Below are 20,460 nucleotides of genomic sequence, written 5' to 3' on the forward strand. Positions count from 1 at the left end.
TTTTCTGTTTCACTTTTCGTAACGTCGCAAACTCATTTTTGATGGCGATTCAGATAATTAAGTTCGCTCAACTTAAAATTGTTTCCAAGAATTAACATTCTTCTTAGAATTTTATGGCAACAGTAAATGTCTCTCAGTTTTAATTAGCAATATTATAAATATTTGAAAAATAACACCACTGCGTCTCTGTGTTTTATATGTCTGCAATAGTCCATCGGCATTTTGATTTAAAGCTCCAGTTAGTTGATGAAATTGTTCTCCAGGGTGCTCTTGGCTAATGATTCATTATATGATTTTAAAGAAGCTAAAATCTTAAAACACTTCTTGTCGAGGAAGAAATTACTTTTGTCTGTTGTTGTTAGACATATTTAGTGCATCCAGTGCATGCTGACAATATTGACTCAAGCTGACAATATCGGCTTATGCTAACAATGCATGTTGACTACTGCTTGTGTTAGTCTTGTCTTAGTCTTTCAAAACCTGCTTCATCTTGTCGTATAGGGGTACAGATAGTATCATGCAAAACTCGAAATAATCTAAAGCGTTTGATATGGCCCATTGTGATATACCTGTTTATATGTATCACATGTCTGCAAAACTATGGAGTCGATTAAGCTGTATAATGAGCCACTGTTACAGTATTCAGCTATTGAGTTCTCTTATTAAGTGGAACTGTTTTCAAAATTCTACTTATTGATTAAAACTTTAGCTACTGATGAACGACGGTCATACTTGATTTTTAAAAGTTACATTCAAAATGTTTCTACAATAGAAGGATACTTTCCAGACATCTATACATAACTGTCATCGAAATACAAACTGTTTCATTATTAAAGGTTTAGCTTCAGTAATCTATTGAACCCGATAAAAAATGTAGAATAATGATCACTGTCCACCCCATAATACTCTTTTCTGCTGTAATATCTATTAAGGCAACATGTCACTTGCGACAGACTCTCAGAGACATATGGTGAAAACATCCGTACCTAAAACAATTATGACAACACATTTGTTATTGCTAGAGTAGATGATAGAATCAGTCGCCAGAGTATATTATTATCATTATTATATACTGGTTCAGTAATATACCAATGCCAGAGATAGAACTATGGTTGGATGGCACGTAAACAGACAGTTCTGAAACGTAATAAAGTTCCTTCAACTTCAATTCCACGGTAATAATATCTTTGAAGTAATAGATACAATGTAACAATTGAAATACCATACGAATTGTGCTAAAGGTCAAACATATGTCTGATGATTCAATTACATCAAAGAGGGTGATAAAAATATTGACAGTTTCGTATCAATTTATAGAAGCTTATGTATGACTTTTATAGAATCCATGACTTTATTCTAAATTGCTTGCTTGCAGACATTAGTTTTGTTTAACGAGTGCTACTGAAATTAAATAATTGATTTCATGTGCAACTGCATATTATGCGAGAACCAGAAAGGATAATTTGAGTAGTTCTATTTTATAAAGTTATAGGAGGCATTTGGTTGTTTCAGGAGCCTCCTTGGCCAAGGAATTAATTACGGCCGCTGGCCCTTTATGGATGGAAATGTAAAACTTTCCACCTGAGGAAGCCATCTAGTTAGAAAGTTCAAGGCCGATGGTTCTACTCAGGTAGACACCCATGCCTGCAACAATGCCCGGAAGGGCACATAGGGTTTTCCATCACCTTCAAATGCTGACAAAGTCTGACTTAAATTTATGTCGTTTTGACTCTAAACCTAACATAGCCTCCTCATCAACCACACCCCAGCCCTCACTCTGAAACCGTAACTTTACAGCTGCACTTTATTGATATAAACATGTGCACAAAAATACGTAAACAAAGTGAAATATATAGACAACATGGATACACTGGGAATCAAGAAAGACCAAAATGTCTTTCACCCAGTAACACCAGATGCAAGTTTAATATTGTATCATAAAATAATTACTCACTGAAGGTGAAAATATGTTATTCACACTGTCATAATATTGAAAATCCCATAGAGGCATAAACGCAGTGAAGCAAAATAATAGCAGAAACGGCTTAATTGAGTCTGTTCATGGGAGGGAGTTAAATGTGCAGCATCCCTCACGCCCCCGAGCACCGGTTAGAAGTAGGCTTCGTTAATGAAAATCAAAATGACAAGAAAATGTAATTTTGCAATCATACATTGCATTTTACAACCAATGAAATCATTGCATTTATTAAAGAAGTTCTCTTACGCTTTTATGGCAAAAAAAGTTATGTAATTGGTCGTCATAAAATCATATGCCAACTATCTTGTCATACTTCTTTTCAATTTTTCTTTGTCCTTAAAAGGTATATGGTCGTTTGACCAAATGCTTGTTCAGAAATTACTTCCAACCTGTTGCAATGTTTTTAAAATGTATATTTTCACTGTACATGCTACTCATGCATCCTTTTTACTCCAAGTTTATACAAAAAGATATTATTTCAGATATATATATATATATATATATATATATATATATATATATATATATATATATATATATATATAAATAATACAGTCTAGAAAATGTGTGTTTGGTTCCGTTTTAGGGAGAATAAAGTTTCATCCGAGATAAATGACTCAATTTCTTTCCCGTTGGTTTCATCATTTATTTTCTCTGATTTCTTTTTTATCATCATTTGTACATAACACAATAAAGTCTGAAGTCTCTGAAAACAAACTCTGGTTAAATATGCATTAATAGAATAACAGAACGACAATTAATAGTCGTGTGAAAACCCTAAACAAATAACAATACTCAAGATATCTAGTTAACGTGAGTGAATACTGTACACAGACATACATAGATCGCACAACACGTTTCCTCTTGCCACATAATTAACGTATAAGTGTCATTTACAAGGAGTTTTCGTTATAAATAAGCGGATATGTGGTAAGCAAAATATGCTCCCATATTTTTATTCCAGCGGGAGAGTCTGGTAAAAGCAGATTACTTTAGCGTTGCTAATAAAATAATAATTTACGGACAGAGAATTGCTGTCTTTTGTCAAATCTCCTGTAGTACTTGTCATGTGGTATAAAAGCGAGTTGAGAAAGAAATATGTTACCATGTGACATAACGGCTTGCGAAAAAATAAAGCTGTAATGGAAACTTTACTTTGAAACTGGCGTGACTATGAATTGCAGCTGATCATAGAATATTCATTTCCAAATATTATAGTTTTTTTAAAAAATATTCAGTCATCTAACATGAATTCTACCAACACAATTCTTTCCAAAATTACATATATTTGTTTAAATGAATTAAGTGAATGCAAGCACTAAGGTAATGTCAAAATTCCTTCAGTATAATTAGCATTTATAGTAAAACTATAATTAATTATTTTTACTGGAAAAACGTAAAGTAATAGGACCTTAATACATGTCTGCTCTCCCTTTTGCAAAATATAACTCCCGGGTATGTGTGTGTTTGTTGGGGAGGGGACTGTACTGTAATTAGGTATATTTTTCGTCGACCTGATCATTTTTAGACCAATGTTCTTAATAAACGGCCAATCTTGTATATTTCTCATTTTCACATGTAACATAAGATGTAAATGTAAGCAAATTAAGGTGTGATGTAGATCTTTCAATAAATATTTGAATCGACTACGTAACGGATAGAGACCGACTTTTTTCTCCAATCACCATTGTTTCTACAATGGAACTTTATTGCAAACTTGAACAAATTTGACATATTTGTGCTATGACTGAATGTTTATCAGTTAATCAGAAAAGTTTAATATTTCAAAACCTGACAGAACGCCCACGTGTTAAGTGTCCCCCTGGGTATGGTTTTCACAAAACATGGCACGAGATTAAAACAGGAAAACTGATATTACATCTCCAGGGACAACCCTCATTTGCATGTCATTACAACTATATAGTTTTATCTGTTGTCAGATGCTTGATAATTAACCTATTAGAGACGGGTAAAAGGTTATAATATATTGCATATATTGTACACACGAAATGTTCTCAACCTATTATTAGTAAATGAAATAATCTAAAAATCACCACCATTCGGGACGCCGTTTTTCTGCATGACATTTTTCTGTAAATGACATATTTTATAAACATGATTCCACGCATATCTGATCTGATTTTCCCTGTGGGTTTATCATGTCCAATTATGTAATGAATCGAATACAAGCCTAATTATTGCGGTTTCAAATGGTATTTCACGATAGCCCCATGTTTGATATTCAAGCTCACAGAACGGCACCAGAGGGGGCTTTCGATTACAGCTAACGTGACGTCGTTATTCGCTCATGCTGTCATTCTGAACTAAAGCTTAACCACCCCAGTCATATTTAACTTCTTATATGCTCTTTGAATACATTTCTGTTTCTCATTTTTCTTTAATGTCTTGATATAATTTTATACTCCACTCTCAAAACAATTACAACCAAGACAATGTCGCGTTACTTGTATATTACATTTGTTAGATATTATTTTACTTTTTCAAAAATTAAAATGATTTTAATACTTGCACGTACGTTTTTGTCAATATATGCAAAGCAAACTTTAATAACTACCGTGCATTAGAAACATTGACTGTTACTTGGTAATGGCCAACCGCTTAATACAATCACAGCATACACTGTAAAACATCCTGGACTTGTTTCATGTACATCTTCCTAATGAGCCATCCATCATGCTCAGGAAGGGACAAAGAATAATTAATATCCATCTTTTCTACAATAAATAGTAAGTGACAATGACAGGATTTCAATCAACTTATAAGACTGATTCTGGAAAAACACAATTTTTGAGAAAAATACTTTGTGGAATCATTGCTTCGTAGTCCTATAAATAATAAAAACTGAAATATATGTACTTCAGTACCGAGCATAACAAGACTGAAATGTTGAACCATTAAATCTTTTGGTAATTTGGTTATAATTTTCTAAAGCGCCAGCTACGAAATTGCTTGATATAACATGTAAATGGCAAAACAGTTTTATTATGGGTCAAATACCTGAAAACTGAAATATAATTGAATTTTGAATATTAGTGTTTACTTTGAACATTCGAAGACTCCTTTTCGAGATTTGATCTGATGTTCTTTATAGAGCATGATTTCCTTAGAATCACGCAACTCCAAATTTAACATTTATCACGCCGAATAAAGCAAAAATGTGATATTTATAATAATAGTAAGAAAATGAAACATGTCAGCCCCGTTAATATATTTTACAGCAATAACCAAATAGACTACTGTTCAAATTAATGAAGTGATGCCAACAACACACGAAATATACAGATGGATGGATGAACTGGTGCCAACAACACACGAATTATACAGATGGATGGATGAATGGATGCCAACAATATACGAATTATACAGATGGATTTTGTAACTTTTAATGTTTCTTAAAATACTTAAACTTGCGATTCAATGTAAATGCTTTAAAAGCGATAACTAATTGGAAGTTCGTGTGACAGGCTTACTGAATTTACACTGATACCAATCACGTAAGAATTGTAAACGCTATGGTATCAAATTGGGTTTTGAATTTTTCAAGTCTTATCTTTAATGTCATTTCTTTTCGCATACTGATAGAGACAGAGGTTTTTAACAACACAAACAGAAATTGCTTTCCTTTTTTTCTTTTACTGGATATTTAAACGACAAATTTATTTCAACAACTTTTAAACCGGTTTTCTGTCTTTTACACATATGGTCATACAACGCATAATTGCAGTAAGAGAACACTTATGACGAAAAAAAAAAGAGAACGAATCTTTTACGTTGCATGAAGTTCCCTCTAAAACTTCTAAACCAAATGCGTTTTATAGACTACGTTTTTATATTTTGTCATCCGGATCGCACAGAACTGTATTTAAAGGACACGTTTTAGAAAAGTAATGCTTTGATAAATTCTCTCATATTTTGTTTATAAAAACTCGAAAGGAAACGCATATTAATACAATTTACAATGTTTTGACAAAATCAAAAGTGAATAGTTTATTACCATAGATGAACGTTATTATTATATTTTTTTAAATCATCACTTAACCAGAAAGCTCATTTAGCGATTCTGTACTAGTGCGTCAAAAATAGAAACGTTATATTTTTAATCACCCTGAGCAAATCTTCTAATGAAGAATTTTTTAACCATTTTGCCAGTATAGCATACGTTACCTGAAGAATGTTCTAATAGTTTCAAACTTATATAAAACAAAATCAGTCAGAGCTTTAAATGCAAATTTACTCAAATCTACGACCGCAGGCCATTTTCAAAAGGTCACATGAAAGACAAATGCACTGACTTTTATTTAACACGTCAATATTTGTTTAAAAACGAATTTAGTAGAAGAAAAATAACATTAGTGTGCTGCAAAGCTGGAAAGAAAAACAGTCCTTTAGATCATTTATGAAAGTCAGTATCTGTAGCTTAATAGGCCTATCCGTAATATAATAAATTCCGCTCATTATAATCTGTCGCTTACCGTTTTCGTTGGAATTTAAAAACAGTTTGACCTGAAAATGACAAAGCTTAAAAGATGCTTCCCAAACACATCAAATGTTTATTCTATTTAAACTTTCAAAAGCGATTACTTCCAAAACAGTTTGAACTTAACGAGGACAAGTGGCAAAAGTTAATACTTCAGTTTCACAAATACTACTTAAAGAATGCAAATTTTAAACACATTTTAAGACCATTAAAATACGTGAGTGAATTACTCTGATGAATGCAATACATTTTTGCATATGTGGCGACTATTAAGGTTGCAAGAACGTATTTGTAAAATTCGATTATTTTCGATGTATTGACAGGGTTTTGTTCTTAAGATGAATACTCCAAGGGCGATTTCAAAGATATTGGCAAAAGCAAACGCTTGAAGATTTGTTAAGTTTGAAGATACAGTAATTAAAATGAAACAATCAATAATGTATAGCAATAAAATTAAACAGATACAATTAAACAAGCTATAAAAGAAGTAGTAATAGGAGAAGTTACAAGACAGATGGCGGGTTTTGTTTAATCATCCACGAACACGGAATGTCTCCGTATCTCATATTTTTAATCGGTCTTTACGGTTTTAAAAGTATAGCAAATATTTAGTATTTATATTACTTTATAGAAAATTATCTTGTTATTATATGCTAACGCAATAATTAACGTACTGAACATTTAATTACAATCGGCAAATTATGTAATCGCTTTTTGTAAATTCGGCAGTTTCTATTTTTTTAAGGAAGGTAACGTGCGCGTTCAGCTATATTTACATCCGAAGAATGCCGATTTGAAAACGACAATACGTGATCATACGGAAATTACCGAGTGCCATTACGGGTCCAATAATCTTATTTCAATATGCAAACGTAAATGTCAAGTAACCTAAAAATCATGAAATATATTTACATCCGAAGAATGCCGATTTGAAAACGACAATACGTAATCATACGGAAATTGCCGATTGCCATTACGGGTCCAATAATCTTATTTCAATATGCAAACGTAAATGTCAAGTAACCTAAAAATCATGAAATATATTTATCGTGCTTTTCTATCAAAATAATTAAAAATGTAAACAAAAAAGATGAAAAATGTACCGAAACATATAAACATAAAATTTATTCTGCAATGTAAAGTAGCAAGATTTACTATACAACGCTATATTATTTTTAGAGTTTTTACACAGTTATAAGATAAACTCATTTGATGATGTTTTGTACAGAAGATTCTTACAGTCTTTCTTTTTTTGAAATCCTATGATTAATTAATTTTACATGACCTCAGTCACTTCTTTAAAAAATAACTGATTAAAATGTAGGTCATCGGAATCGTTTAAAATTTACTGCATTTTCTATATTTGCGAAAATGCAAAAGTACCAAATTAAGCTACATGTCTCAAGGCTTAAATATTCTTATAGGGTTTTGAAAATGGGCTGAAATTTTAAAATTGAAAGTTTACTTTTGATGGTATTTTTCTAGTAGATTTTGTTCAAAATAGTTCCTTAGATCCTATACATAGCTATCGTTTAGATATATAAAATGTTGACAGACGACGATATAATTATTGAGAAAAGACTGATCTCTGACTAAAAGTGTACGTAAAATCGTTAGAAACACACAAAAAAATGGCGTTTTCCAATTCCAAGGTTTTACGAAAGTTACTTTTAGGTATCATTCTACTCTTAATCATTCTAAATCAAAATTGATTACCACTGTCCAGTAAAATAATGCCAGAAATAGTTACTCTTGGAATTTTTCTTTAATACAACATAACCAAATGATTTTTATGTTAGGAATCATTTTGAACGACATCAATTTATTCGGGATTTTTTTTAGTTATTTGATCAGCAATTCCCACCTTTATTGAAATTTGTTAGCTTTCGCGTAAACGATTAGCATAAAAAAGTTGCAAACCTATTTATTTTCACAGTTATGAACTATTTGCTGTTGACTTGTAAATTTCAATACGTATACGTGAAGTACCACTGTACTAAGTAAGTCATCAATGGTTTCAAAGCGCATATATTTTGTGCTATAGAATCAGGAAACTTTGCAAGGCGTTAATTTTCGCTACTTTCGCGAAAGCTTTGACTTTTTCGCGAAAATAGTCTTTTCGAAAATTTGAGATTGAATTATTTTCACGTTTTTGCGTCAGGTTAATTTGATAATACAGTGTAGAAAGAGCCTTTGATAGGAAGTTTTTACAACAATTAAAATACAATGAGCATGTTATTTATATCCTTTATTTTCGTTTCATTTTGTAAAATGTATATAAGCTTTTTAATAGGAGACATTTTAGAAACTGATATTTAACTACTGTTTGGATCCACCTTTTACGTAATTAAAGATTTTCGTTAGTTTCCCTTTAAATATGAGCATAATTGAAATTAAGATCCTGAGGATGGTAACAAGGTGTTTTTATTTTCAAAATATCTTGATTTATTTTGATTAAAAATTGTGTTGTCATCTTAAACTGACATTTTGGAGACCAAATTTTTTTAATTTATGTTTTGTCTTTGGTGATAGATTTTTATTTTTGATAGCAAAAAATACCTCCATGATATCTAACTAGGCAAGAAAGCAACGTTTCCATGTATAATGTTTGTAAAGTTTCTAAACAAACAATATAATATTACATTTGATTGTGCTCGAATTTCACGATCATTTTTGACCATAAATTGACATTCTTAAAGGTAGTTTAAATTTTTTAGAACATCCTGCTTCGGACCCCTATTAAAATATGTTTAAGTTATATCTGGATATTGCAAAATAAAACCGCAGTTCGCAAAGCCCTGTTACGGGTTTAGGTTGATCAGACAGTAGTGGCTATGTTATGAGGCAAATAGTTAATTATCAGTTTCTAAAATACATTCACTTACTTTTGTTTAATGTATATCCTTTCGAATGCTACAAATAATGTATATCTGCTACTGTCAGACGTAATCAGTACAAAGCATGACAACTGCAACAATCGGTTTTATATGAAAGTTTGTTTTTCATTATGGCCCGAAAAATGGTAAAAATGCTGTGGGTTTTGTTATAAAGTTCGTTTAATTAATAAATTTTCACCTGCTGTGAATAATTATTACATCGTTGCGAATGAGTTTATAGTATATTATCACACAATTTAATATTTCGTTTACAGAATAATCCATTTTGCTACAGCCTAAAATTACCAAAGACTCGCGAGAATACCTGAGATTTGAAATAATGACATAAATGGCACCTGTCCCTTTGAAGATTTCTGCAACAAACGGGTAACTAATTCAAATGATATAGATTGCAACTGTATGCGAATTTGTTTTTTATTGTGACAGACCGGGCATTTATGATCAAATTTCCGATGGGGATGGTATGCTATTGAAGTTATGACATTTTTTTCCAGTGAATAGAAAATGACATTCCCCCATCCTACATTGAGTGCAACAGATTTTCAATTAAAACACAGTTAAAGTTAAGTTCTACCAAATCTTTGTGAATGTGTTCAAACAAAAGACTTTCAGCTGCCAAAAATGATTCTAAATTGTGTTCCTCTGCTTGGATGTTTTTGAAGTTTTATCTTCATTAATTGAGTCTGAAGTGTGGAAATCTTGAAAGACGGAATAATTACATTCTGAACCGGTTTTAAAGTTATTTCCAAATTTCCTGTTAAAATAATAGTACATAAAACATATAAAAAATAAAATCAAAGATAAAAAGATATAACATAGATATATTAAATTTATAATCAGATATCGTGAGATTTTCCTTACCGGTACAAGACTTTTTCCACAAGTATTCCAACAGTTCTTCTACTTTGATTTTTTATTTCTTTTATTTTCCTATATACCAATATAGTATGTTAAAATATCAGCAAGTTGTAGTTTTCTTTTAAAAAAAGAAGTTTCAGTTTTATAAAAGAAAATAAGTGATGACAATTTCTCCAATACACTAGTTCATTCTCTCAATGATTCTTGTTACCAATCAGAAAGTAGAAATGAAGTTACTATATATTCCCGCTAATAATATATGCGCGCTGCAGAGTTTCTGGGCCCATTTTAATACGGACTTGAGAGCATATGACGTCGATAAAATCATATTGAACGAGCGGTATCAAGTCGCTGTGCTATCTAAAACATGGAATTATTGCAGACCTAGGACCAAAATATCGTTTGTTAAAGTGTATTGTTTGCTTTTATCTGATTCAATTGAGATTTGTATTTACTTTTCATTTTGACATTGCTGAATCCACACAGCGAGATCACTTTGGGATGACATTTTAAGTATTCGTAAAATTTATAATGTTAGTCTAGTTGACAATAGACTCTTGAGTGTAGTTGTTTTGGAAATACAAAACGTCATTGATACTATTTGATATGTAAACAAGTTTTTGTAACACTTAAAAGTTTAGTTTCCTATTAATTTGAAAGACCTCTGCTTGAACTCCGGTCGAATTACGGCTATTTTATTGGGTCCTCTGTGCTTCCGGGAAACCTACCCTTACCTTTTATTTATTTTTTATTGACTGTGTTCTGTTGAACATTTGTGTTCTTTTGTTCAACTGTCTTTACAAGAAATAAGAAAGACTATTGTCTATGTTTTCTTTTTTTTAGTACAAATGACGTAAGAATGTTTAATTTTTGCAGTTTGCATTAAGGCAAAGGTGTGGTTGAATGGTCATAGAATAAAAGATCTTTCGTACAGAGGTCTCAGAAATGGATAGAAATGATATTATTACGACCACGTTTTATTCAAGGAATGTTTCACAGACATTTATATTTCGATAATTTCCATCAACAGTATTTACTACCTCTGATATGTTTCTTTTGAAATATGCTGTTTCAATGACGCATGTTCCTATTAATTTGACTTAAACATTTTTAGATTGTTCCGTTACTGATAAGCATTTTGTTTCTAATATAGCGCTCATCATTTGTGTGTGTGTTTCTTTCTGTTATAAAATTGTATTTATATTTTCTTAAACAATTACTAACATTTTTCCATATATAATTACTCATAACTATGTAGTAAAATTTTCTTCTGAATAGCATTACTGATTCTCAGTCAATTTTATCACTCGATATATTTTAGAACAGAGTTCTCTAGAATATAACTACCGATTCTCAGTCAATGTAGTCTATGATTGTTATGTAGAATAAAGTTCTACTGAATATAATTACTTATTCTCAGTCTTTCCAGAAATAGGTTTGTGACTCTTTTGATTTACATATATGTGAATATATGCGCATGCCTACGTATGTGTGTGTGTGTTACTTTAACAAAGTTTTGTTTGAAACCAATTTGCATTGAATGTACCCATCCCTTCTCTTGTGAAAGAGACGACTGTTGATATTCAATAGTTATGTAACATCTTGCCAGTGACATTGTGTAACCTATCATAGCCAGTGTATGTATTTAAGCTTATATGTAACCGCCACACGTTCCCATATGGGTGACTCTTCAAGAGGACTGTAAGGAATTGAAGTGAGGGGTTATTGCAATATACAGGAGCCGGTTCTCTGGTTCTGAATGGTGTATATCAACCATACACGAGACTCTCATCCTAGTGTAAATAATATTTAGATGGAAGAGCGTGGGTTTGAATTTACGACCCCTAGCTTCGTAGTCAGACAGTGTTACTACTCGGCCGCTTTGTCCGCTTTTTATCAGAGCTAGTGACAAGTGAAACGTTAATTGTAGTACTTTCGTTGTTTTAATATCTTTACCCAACACACAAATACACGAAAAAACTTATTTGCATGTTAAGCCGAACCAGATCTAAATGAGCCGCACCATGAGGAAACCAACATAGTGCATTTGCAACCAGTATGGATCCAGATCAGCCTACGCATCCGCGCTGTCTGGTCAGAATATGTGCTGTTCGCTAACGGTTTCTTTAATTGCAATAGGCTTTGAAAGCGAACAGCATGGATCCTGACCAGACTGCACGGATGCGCAGGCTGGTCCGGATCCATGCTGGTCGCAAACGCACTATGTTGGTTTTCTGATGGCGCGGCTCAAATGCATCTGAATAACGAAACATGCTTTCTCTTCATCATTTTTGTTTTGCTCTCATTCTTCGATATGTATTTTATGTAAAGCAATTAATATGTAATCTCCAGTTACAATTTTGCACTTCCTTCTCTTTACAAATTTTGCTCTTAATCTTTCGACATGCAAGTTTCGTGTAATAAGCAATAATATTCTCAAAGTGCTGTCTTCGTTTTAGACATCGCCTCTTTAACTACTACGTACACTAACAGCGATCAAATGAAGATTAATTTGGAGATCTTGGTAACATATTTCCATTATTGTGGTTAAAAGTTTAGAGCTATCTGTTATACCTGATATCTCTAAGACAGCTCTTGTTTCAGGTTGGTATTTCTCTGGTATTGTCTCGTATTAATATTCCATCTGTCCACATCTGTTTACAATGCAATGGAGGCGCTTACAGAGAAAAAAGGGCTTTTAATGTAAAAATTTCGGTGTGTTTTTATAAGACAAATGGAATGTATTCGTCAAAGTATGTTTGAATAACTCACTGAGATAGTGAGGAATTTTACTGGAAAAAGAAAACAAAACCTTTTATCATATTGATAATAAAGAGATAGTCCAACCTTGCTCAGAAAAAAATGTCACATTTATGAACAGATGTTATAGAAAACAATTGACATGGTTGGTATTGTTGTATTTGATTTGATATCTTGTACAAGTGTTTACGTAATGGCTTTAGTGAAAAAGACTTAAGAGAAGACGGGGCTCCATAAATACCCATCACAGAACGAACCTTTATTGCACCAGGCAATTTCGTTTCAAACCATTCGGCATTTTTCGGACGTAATTATAGCTCAACGTAAAATGTAAAATACCGAAATTGTATACGGAGAATATATAACCCGTCGACTACCCTTAAAACCTTAAAAAGAAATGCATTACACTAAAGTCTCCTAGATAGATAATCTTAATTAATAACACATGAAAAAAAAAAGAAATTCAAATATTTAAACCCATTCATGGAAAAGCTAACATTACACATACACTCGAATCGATTTTTTTTTTTTTTTTGTTTGTTTTTGGACGAGACGTCATTTATAAATGAAATAATCCCCCGCCTACTCCTCCCCAGAGATTAACTCAGACTTATAAACGACTGTATGAAATAACCATTCTAATCTATCTGTTTTTTTTTTTCAGACTATCTGCACTTAACATTTGGAGTATCATTACAGGCTCTATGTTTACTTTCTAAAAGGTTACTGTTGGCGTATAGTTTTGTAAATGATATTAATAGAGCGTCATCACTGTCGGAAATGTTCGCAATAATTTATCTTCTAAGTATATACGTAAGGAAGAAACTCTGTTAGATGAAGTTAACTCTTAAGGATACAAATTACAAAAATGTGAAATCAATGGAAAGCTGATCAATTTCTCGATATAAAAACATTCGGATATCTCTGGACAGTATCACTGTGTACCGTAACCTAATCAAGCACGCCCAATTAACGCCGGGCCGCTGATGAGACAGAAAGAGATATAAATAATAGATACCATGCAGATAATAGCGTACATGCTTTAACACCACAACTCCTAGCGTTAGGTGTACATTACAGGATAATTTCTTTAAATGGGAACTCGTTGTTGTAGAAGGCTAATCAGTTTATTTTGGTACGATGCCTTTTGCGCCTAGAATACCATTCAATACACAAAGGAGTTTCTTTGTTGCTAATTACATGATTTAAATACGTTTTCGCAGCGTTTTTATTCAGGTAAAATTTCTGCAGCAAAACAAGGTATCAAAATAATTCCCACACTGCTTAGGTTATTCTTAAATTTGAGTGCATATATTTGTTTGAAGTAACAGGGTTTAAAATTTAGCTGTTATGTTGCCAGCGTCTGGGAATAAGAAAATACGTTATTAACATATAATGTTACAATTATTTGAGAGTAGTTTTGAAATAACACTGTAACTTGTAGTTATGGGGATTAGAAAACCAAAACCAGCATTAAATCATTGCGAAATCTTCATCTAAACAAACATTAATTAGTACAAAAATACTTAATGATAAAGTTTATTGCGATGCGACTGCAGTAATATGAGCAGCTGAAGAATGTTGATCAAATAAACATCGAACAAAATTAAATATACTGAACTAAACAGACTGCCCGCTATATTTGTTACTTTACCCATATCTAAAAAATTACATAAAATATTTTTGATGAAATTTAGCCTACGTTTACAATAACATGTTGTTAATAACGTTTTATAATTTCAACACAATCAAACTTTTGTCATCATAAAACTCACTCACTTTACTGATTTAACTCTTGTTTCAAATGTTTAAGGATGCACTGAAATACGTAGAATTTACAAAGTGGTGACAAAAAAAGTTATCAGAGAAAAAAAGACAAGAAACAAGAAGTATCTTTGAAAATGATACACGGCCGCACAAGTAGGTAAGGGAAGATTTCTCGGAAGCACAGAGCACCACAAACACAGCCTCAGAGCCAGGCATTTGAAAAGTAGGCCCACAATAAAAAGAAGCTGTAACGGAAAAATATTACAGACGGGTTGCTTCAAAAATCCAACAAGTACACTTATGCAAAATATAGATAGAGGGGAAGGAAGGGGTAACGGGTAGAAAGGGGTGGATGAATACACAAAGGGAATGATAGTTCCTTAATCACAGTTACACTACAACGTAAACCACAGTAGCGCAGACATTCATGTACCAAAGACAAACACATACACACACACACACAACTAACATAGATAAACAGACAAATTAGATATAACATCACTGTACGGCACCGCCCAAGACACACAAACGCACGCATATAAGCAGAAAAAACAACAACAATCGGGCACCGCCTTAGGATTCCAGCAGCCAAAATTAAGGTGGGATTAAGGTGGGCAACTTACTCATAGTAAAGGGGGAGGGGAAGCCAAAACAAGGAAGCGCAATTGCAAGGGGAAATGATGGGGGCGATAGGTCGGGGGTGGGGGAGAGAAAGTGGAAAGAAACCCGAACAATAAACAAGACAACATACGCAACACAAAATACAAGACAGACAGAAAATAAGTTGAAAATAGGGGTACCGTTTTGGAACGGTCAGTAACCTTTATAAAGGAAACTGTAGTTTTTAAAGTAAAAAATTCATGTTTTTTTTTATGTAGAACATTTTTAACAGAACACATATTTAACATCATAATTATATTAATCATAAACTTTGACAAAAAATAAGACTAAAAAGGAGGGGCCGAAAACTGGGGGACGAAATGACCAATTTCAAATCGTCAAGGGGTACCAAATGACCAAAATGTGAACGAGTTGACTGGCGGACGAGTTTACTAGGGGACCAGTTGACTGTAATTCGTTAAGGGACATCACACTGTATCAGAAGGTTTGCAGTCGAACTCTGCCGCGGGGGGATTCATGTTTATGACGTAAGCTATTTACACAGGAGTCTTGCAACGGATTATAATGTCTAACAATACAACTCAGAGCACTTGGACACTCCTTAAGCAAATATTATCTATTCACAGAATCAATAAAACATATATGCAGGTTAGACCTCTCGAAGAGGTCGTAGTTCATATTAAGTGGGTGAGATATAATAATGGATATATATTTATTAATATAGTTTTTCAAGCGCCTGTGATCTATTCCATTCGAAACCCTATGGAATTTTTCATCCACCAATCAAAATGTACAGTTTTAATCAGCTGTTAAATGACCTTCACCCCAGATATTTACAGGAAGTAAAGGTGCATTCAATACCGGTCTGCGGCCGGAAATATAACCTCGTCTCAATCAAGTTAATGATAATATAAAAATGCAGTTCATAAGCCCACCACGTGTAAAGAAGTTTGACGGGAACGGAAATTTAGATAAAATGCTTGACAACTGGTAGCTTAGTAGAAAATTAGTTTGTTCATGATGCATAAAACCACAGTAGATAAATCGAATTAAACTAAGAAAACATAAGCCTATTAGCGTTTAATTAACGTAAGGTCTTTTAGATGAAGACACATACAATGAAAGACGTATCGCATTCGATATCTTTTGTAATACTCATCTTTTCGTGTACATGTAACCAGAAAGCAACCAAAGAACTAATATGAATTGTATTTCTGATTTTGTAAATACGAAAGTAAACAAAATAACTAAACTAGACATACTCAACTAAATGAGATTATTTATCAAGAATATTCATTGTGTCAGGACAGAAGAAGGCGGTCTTATTGTAATGGTGTTCCTGCTTAACCCGAAGGTCTTAGGGTCGAGTCATACTAGGGTCACGACCGCATTTTCTCATGATACACTAGTACTGTTAATTGCAGAACGTTTAAAGCTTTTATAGAAACGGAACTATTACAAGTCATTAACAGTAGTTTAATTAACGAAAGAAAATTGAGCCGCGCCATGAGAAAACCAACATAATGCATTTGCGACCAGCATGGATCCAGAGCAGCTCGCGCAGTCTGGTCAGGATCCATGCTGTCCGCTTTCAAAGCCTATTTCAATTAGGGAAGCCGTTAGCGAACAGCATGGATCCTGACCAGACTGCGCGGATGGTTAAGATCCATGCTGTTCGCTTTTAAAGCCTATTGCAATTAGGGAACGTTAGCGAACAGCACTGATCTTGACCAGACTGCGCGAATGCGCAGGCTGGTCTGGATCCATGCTGGTCGCAAATGCACTATGTTGGTTTTCTCATGGTGCAGCTCAAATAGTTTTCTAGGTACTAGTATTGTTAATTCCGTATCAACTTTCGTTGTAGACACATGTAACTGTTTAAACCACACCTGTTTCTGAAACAGTATGTTCGCTATACTACGTGCCTGTCTTGTTGCCGTGACTTCCATGCATGTCAGCATAACCTCTGTTATGTATAGATATCAAAGAAATTAGCACATTGGTAAACAATATAACAATAATCTTCTTTTTTTGTATTTCAGAAAATACACTGAACACGATTTTCTTGCTAAAGGTATAAATGATCACACCCTTATTACCTAATCTTAAATCTATATAAAATTTTCAATATTTTACATTGTAACACGTAGCCAGTTCAATTACAAACACGTGTCTCAATTCAAAACTTATAAAAAATAAAACGTTGCCTTTCACACATGTTTGTTAAAGCAGTATTAGTAGTCATACCTGGTAACATAAATATGATTCTGATTCAGAAAGCAGTGCGATTCTGATTCAGAAAGCAGTGTGATTCTTATTCAGAAAGGAGTATGGTTCTAATTCAGAAAGCAGTATGACTCTGATTCAAAAAGCAGTGTGATTCTGGTTCAGAAAGCAGTATGATTCTAATTCAGAAAGTAGTGTGATTCGGATTCAGAAAGCAGTGTGATTCCGGTTCAGAAAGCAGTATGATTCTGATTTAGAAAGCAGTGTGATTTCGATTCAGAAAGCAGTATGATTCTGATTCAGAAAGCAGTATGATTCCGATTCAGAAACCTATATGATTCTAATTCAGAACGCAGTGTGATTCGGATTCAGAAACCAGTATGATTCTGATTCGGAAAGCAGTGTGATTCTGATTCAGAAAGCAGTATGATTCTGATTCAGAAAGCTGTGTGATTCGGATTCAGAAAGCAGTATGATTCTAATTCAGAAAGCAGTGTGATTCGGATTCAAAGAGCAGTGTGATTCGGATTCAGAAAGCAGTGTGATTCCGATTAAGAAATCAGTGTAGTTCTGATTCAGAAAGCAGCGCGATTTCGATTCAGAAACCTGTGTGATTTTGATTCAAAAAGCAGCATTATTACGATTCAGAAACTAGTGTGATTCTGATTCAGAAAGCCATGTGAATGATTCTGATTCAAAAAGCAGTGTGATTCATATTCAGACAGCTGTGTGATTCCAATTCAAAAGGCAGAGTGATTCATATTCAGACAGCAGTGTGATTCTGATTCAGAAAGCAGTATGAATTCGATTCAGAAAGCAGTATAATTCCGATTCAGAAAGCAGTGTGATTCCGATTCAGAAAGCAGTGTGATTCCGATTCAGAAAGCAATGTGATTTGGATTCAAAAAGCATTGTGATTCCGATTCAGAAAGCAGTGTGATTCCGATCAGAAAGCAGTGTGATTCCGATTCAGAAAGCAGTGTGGTTCCGATTCAGAAAGCAGTGTGATTTTGATTCAAAAAGCAGCATTATTACGATTCAGAAACTAGTGTGATTCTGATTTAGAAAGCCATGTTAATGATTCTGATTCAAAAAGCTGTCTGAATCATATTCAGGCAGCACTGTGATTCTGATTCATAAAGCAGTGTGTTTCTGATTCAGAAAGCAGTGTTTTTCTGATTCAGAAAACAGTGCGATTCTGATTCAAAAAGCAGTATGGTTCCGATTAAAAAAAATAGTAGCGTGATTCTGATCTTAAACGTAGTGCATTTGTGGTTCAGAAATCAGTGTGATTCTGATTCAAAAAAGCAGCGTAATTCTTATTTAAAAAGCAGTGTGATTGTAATTCAAAAAGCATTGCTATTTTGATTTAGAAAGCAGCGTGATGCTGATTCAGAAAGCAGTGCGATTCTAATTTAGAATCACACTGCTGTTACTTGGTATGGCTATTAATACTGACAGTAGTCCTACAAATAACAAATATTGTACTGTAACCTGTCCACCATTATGCGGAAAACCTAATGGTTCAGAAAGCAGTGTTTTTCTGATTCAGAAAACAGTTCGATTCTGATTCAAAAAGCAGTATGGTTCCGATTAAAAAAAATTGTAGCGTGATTCTGATTTTAAACGTAGTGCATTTCTGGTTCAGAAATCAGTGTGATTCTGATTCAAAAAAGCAGCGTAATTCTTATTTAAAAAGCAGTGTGATTGTAATTCAAAAACCATTGCTATTTTAATTTAGAAAGCAGCGTGATGCTGATTCAGAAAGCAGTGCGATTCTAATTTAGAATCACACTGCTGTTACTTGGTATGACTATTAATACTGACAGTAGGCCTACAAATAACAAATATTGTACTGTAACCTGTCCACCATTATGCGGAAAACCTAATGGTTCCAGTGCTAGTTCCAGTCACAGTGAAAATGGTAACAGTTTTCGTAGAGATTCTTAAAGAAATATTTATACCAAGCTTCACAGGAGAAGATGTACATAGTATTCGATAAAGCCATGCAGGAAACTGATAAACGAAGATGCCTTGAACACTTTTAAAAGAGACTCCTCGAAGGAAAATAACTGCGAATTTATTTTAAAATATGTTTTGTTTAAAGTTTCTGATCGGCATCATCTTTGTTGATGGTCATGTAAGGAACGTTTAGGTTAAAGTTTTCAAAACAGGGATGCAATGTTAACATTTCAGTTATGTTTATCAATTTAGCTGAAAAAGTAAATAAAGACGCCATGATATTATTACATATTTAATCATTCTAATGCAATTTTGTCATATGAAATGAGATTGAATCAACCATTTCCACCCGTATATAGGATCTTCAAAAAAGATACTGTACTGTTGACGTTAATGACGTCGCTTGTTTACCACGTCATTTATTGCGGTAAGGAACGTTACTCAGATTTTTTTCAAGGGACATCAATATGCATTTATTCGTTTCCATTTCTGGATTAAACGTATAAATTGATAAAAATTACATTCTTCTTCTTTGCAATCTTTCTGTTTCTTGCAGTTTATAAACTGGCATTATTTTACATTTTTTGGGATGAATCTTTTGAGCTTTCTAGAATATGTCGACTGACAGGTACATGTGGAAGAGCTTTTTCCAGATTCATTTTATGTTCGATATAATGCATTATTTGATTTTGTAAATTTGATATTTCTCCAATGTAGCCTTTTGAACATGCAGAACATTTCATTGAATAAATAACATTCAGCATTTAACGTACCGGAACATTTGATCGTAAAAGGTCGGCCATTTAAGAAGTGGTAGTTATTTTCTTCTGTCAGAAATTTGCATTGGCCTCATTAAATTTATTTTTACGCACTACTTTATTTCTGGTTTTCTT

General features: G+C 33.2%; 1 protein-coding gene across 1 annotated transcript in view; it reads right to left on the reverse strand.

Annotated features, from left to right (window-relative positions):
* Window positions 1-10,498, reverse strand: part of LOC123536528 (uncharacterized) — a 57,586-nt gene extending 47,088 nt beyond the window's left edge. Inside the window, exon 1 of the mRNA XM_045319744.2 lies at window positions 10,235-10,498. The gene's annotated coding sequence lies outside the window, so the exon portion shown is untranslated. The remainder of the gene's footprint in view (window positions 1-10,234) is intronic.
* Between the last annotated feature and the right edge of the window lie 9,962 nt (window positions 10,499-20,460).

This window comes from Mercenaria mercenaria, chromosome 17 (assembly GCF_021730395.1).
Source record: "Mercenaria mercenaria strain notata chromosome 17, MADL_Memer_1, whole genome shotgun sequence".
Classification (NCBI taxonomy): domain Eukaryota; kingdom Metazoa; phylum Mollusca; class Bivalvia; order Venerida; family Veneridae; genus Mercenaria; species Mercenaria mercenaria.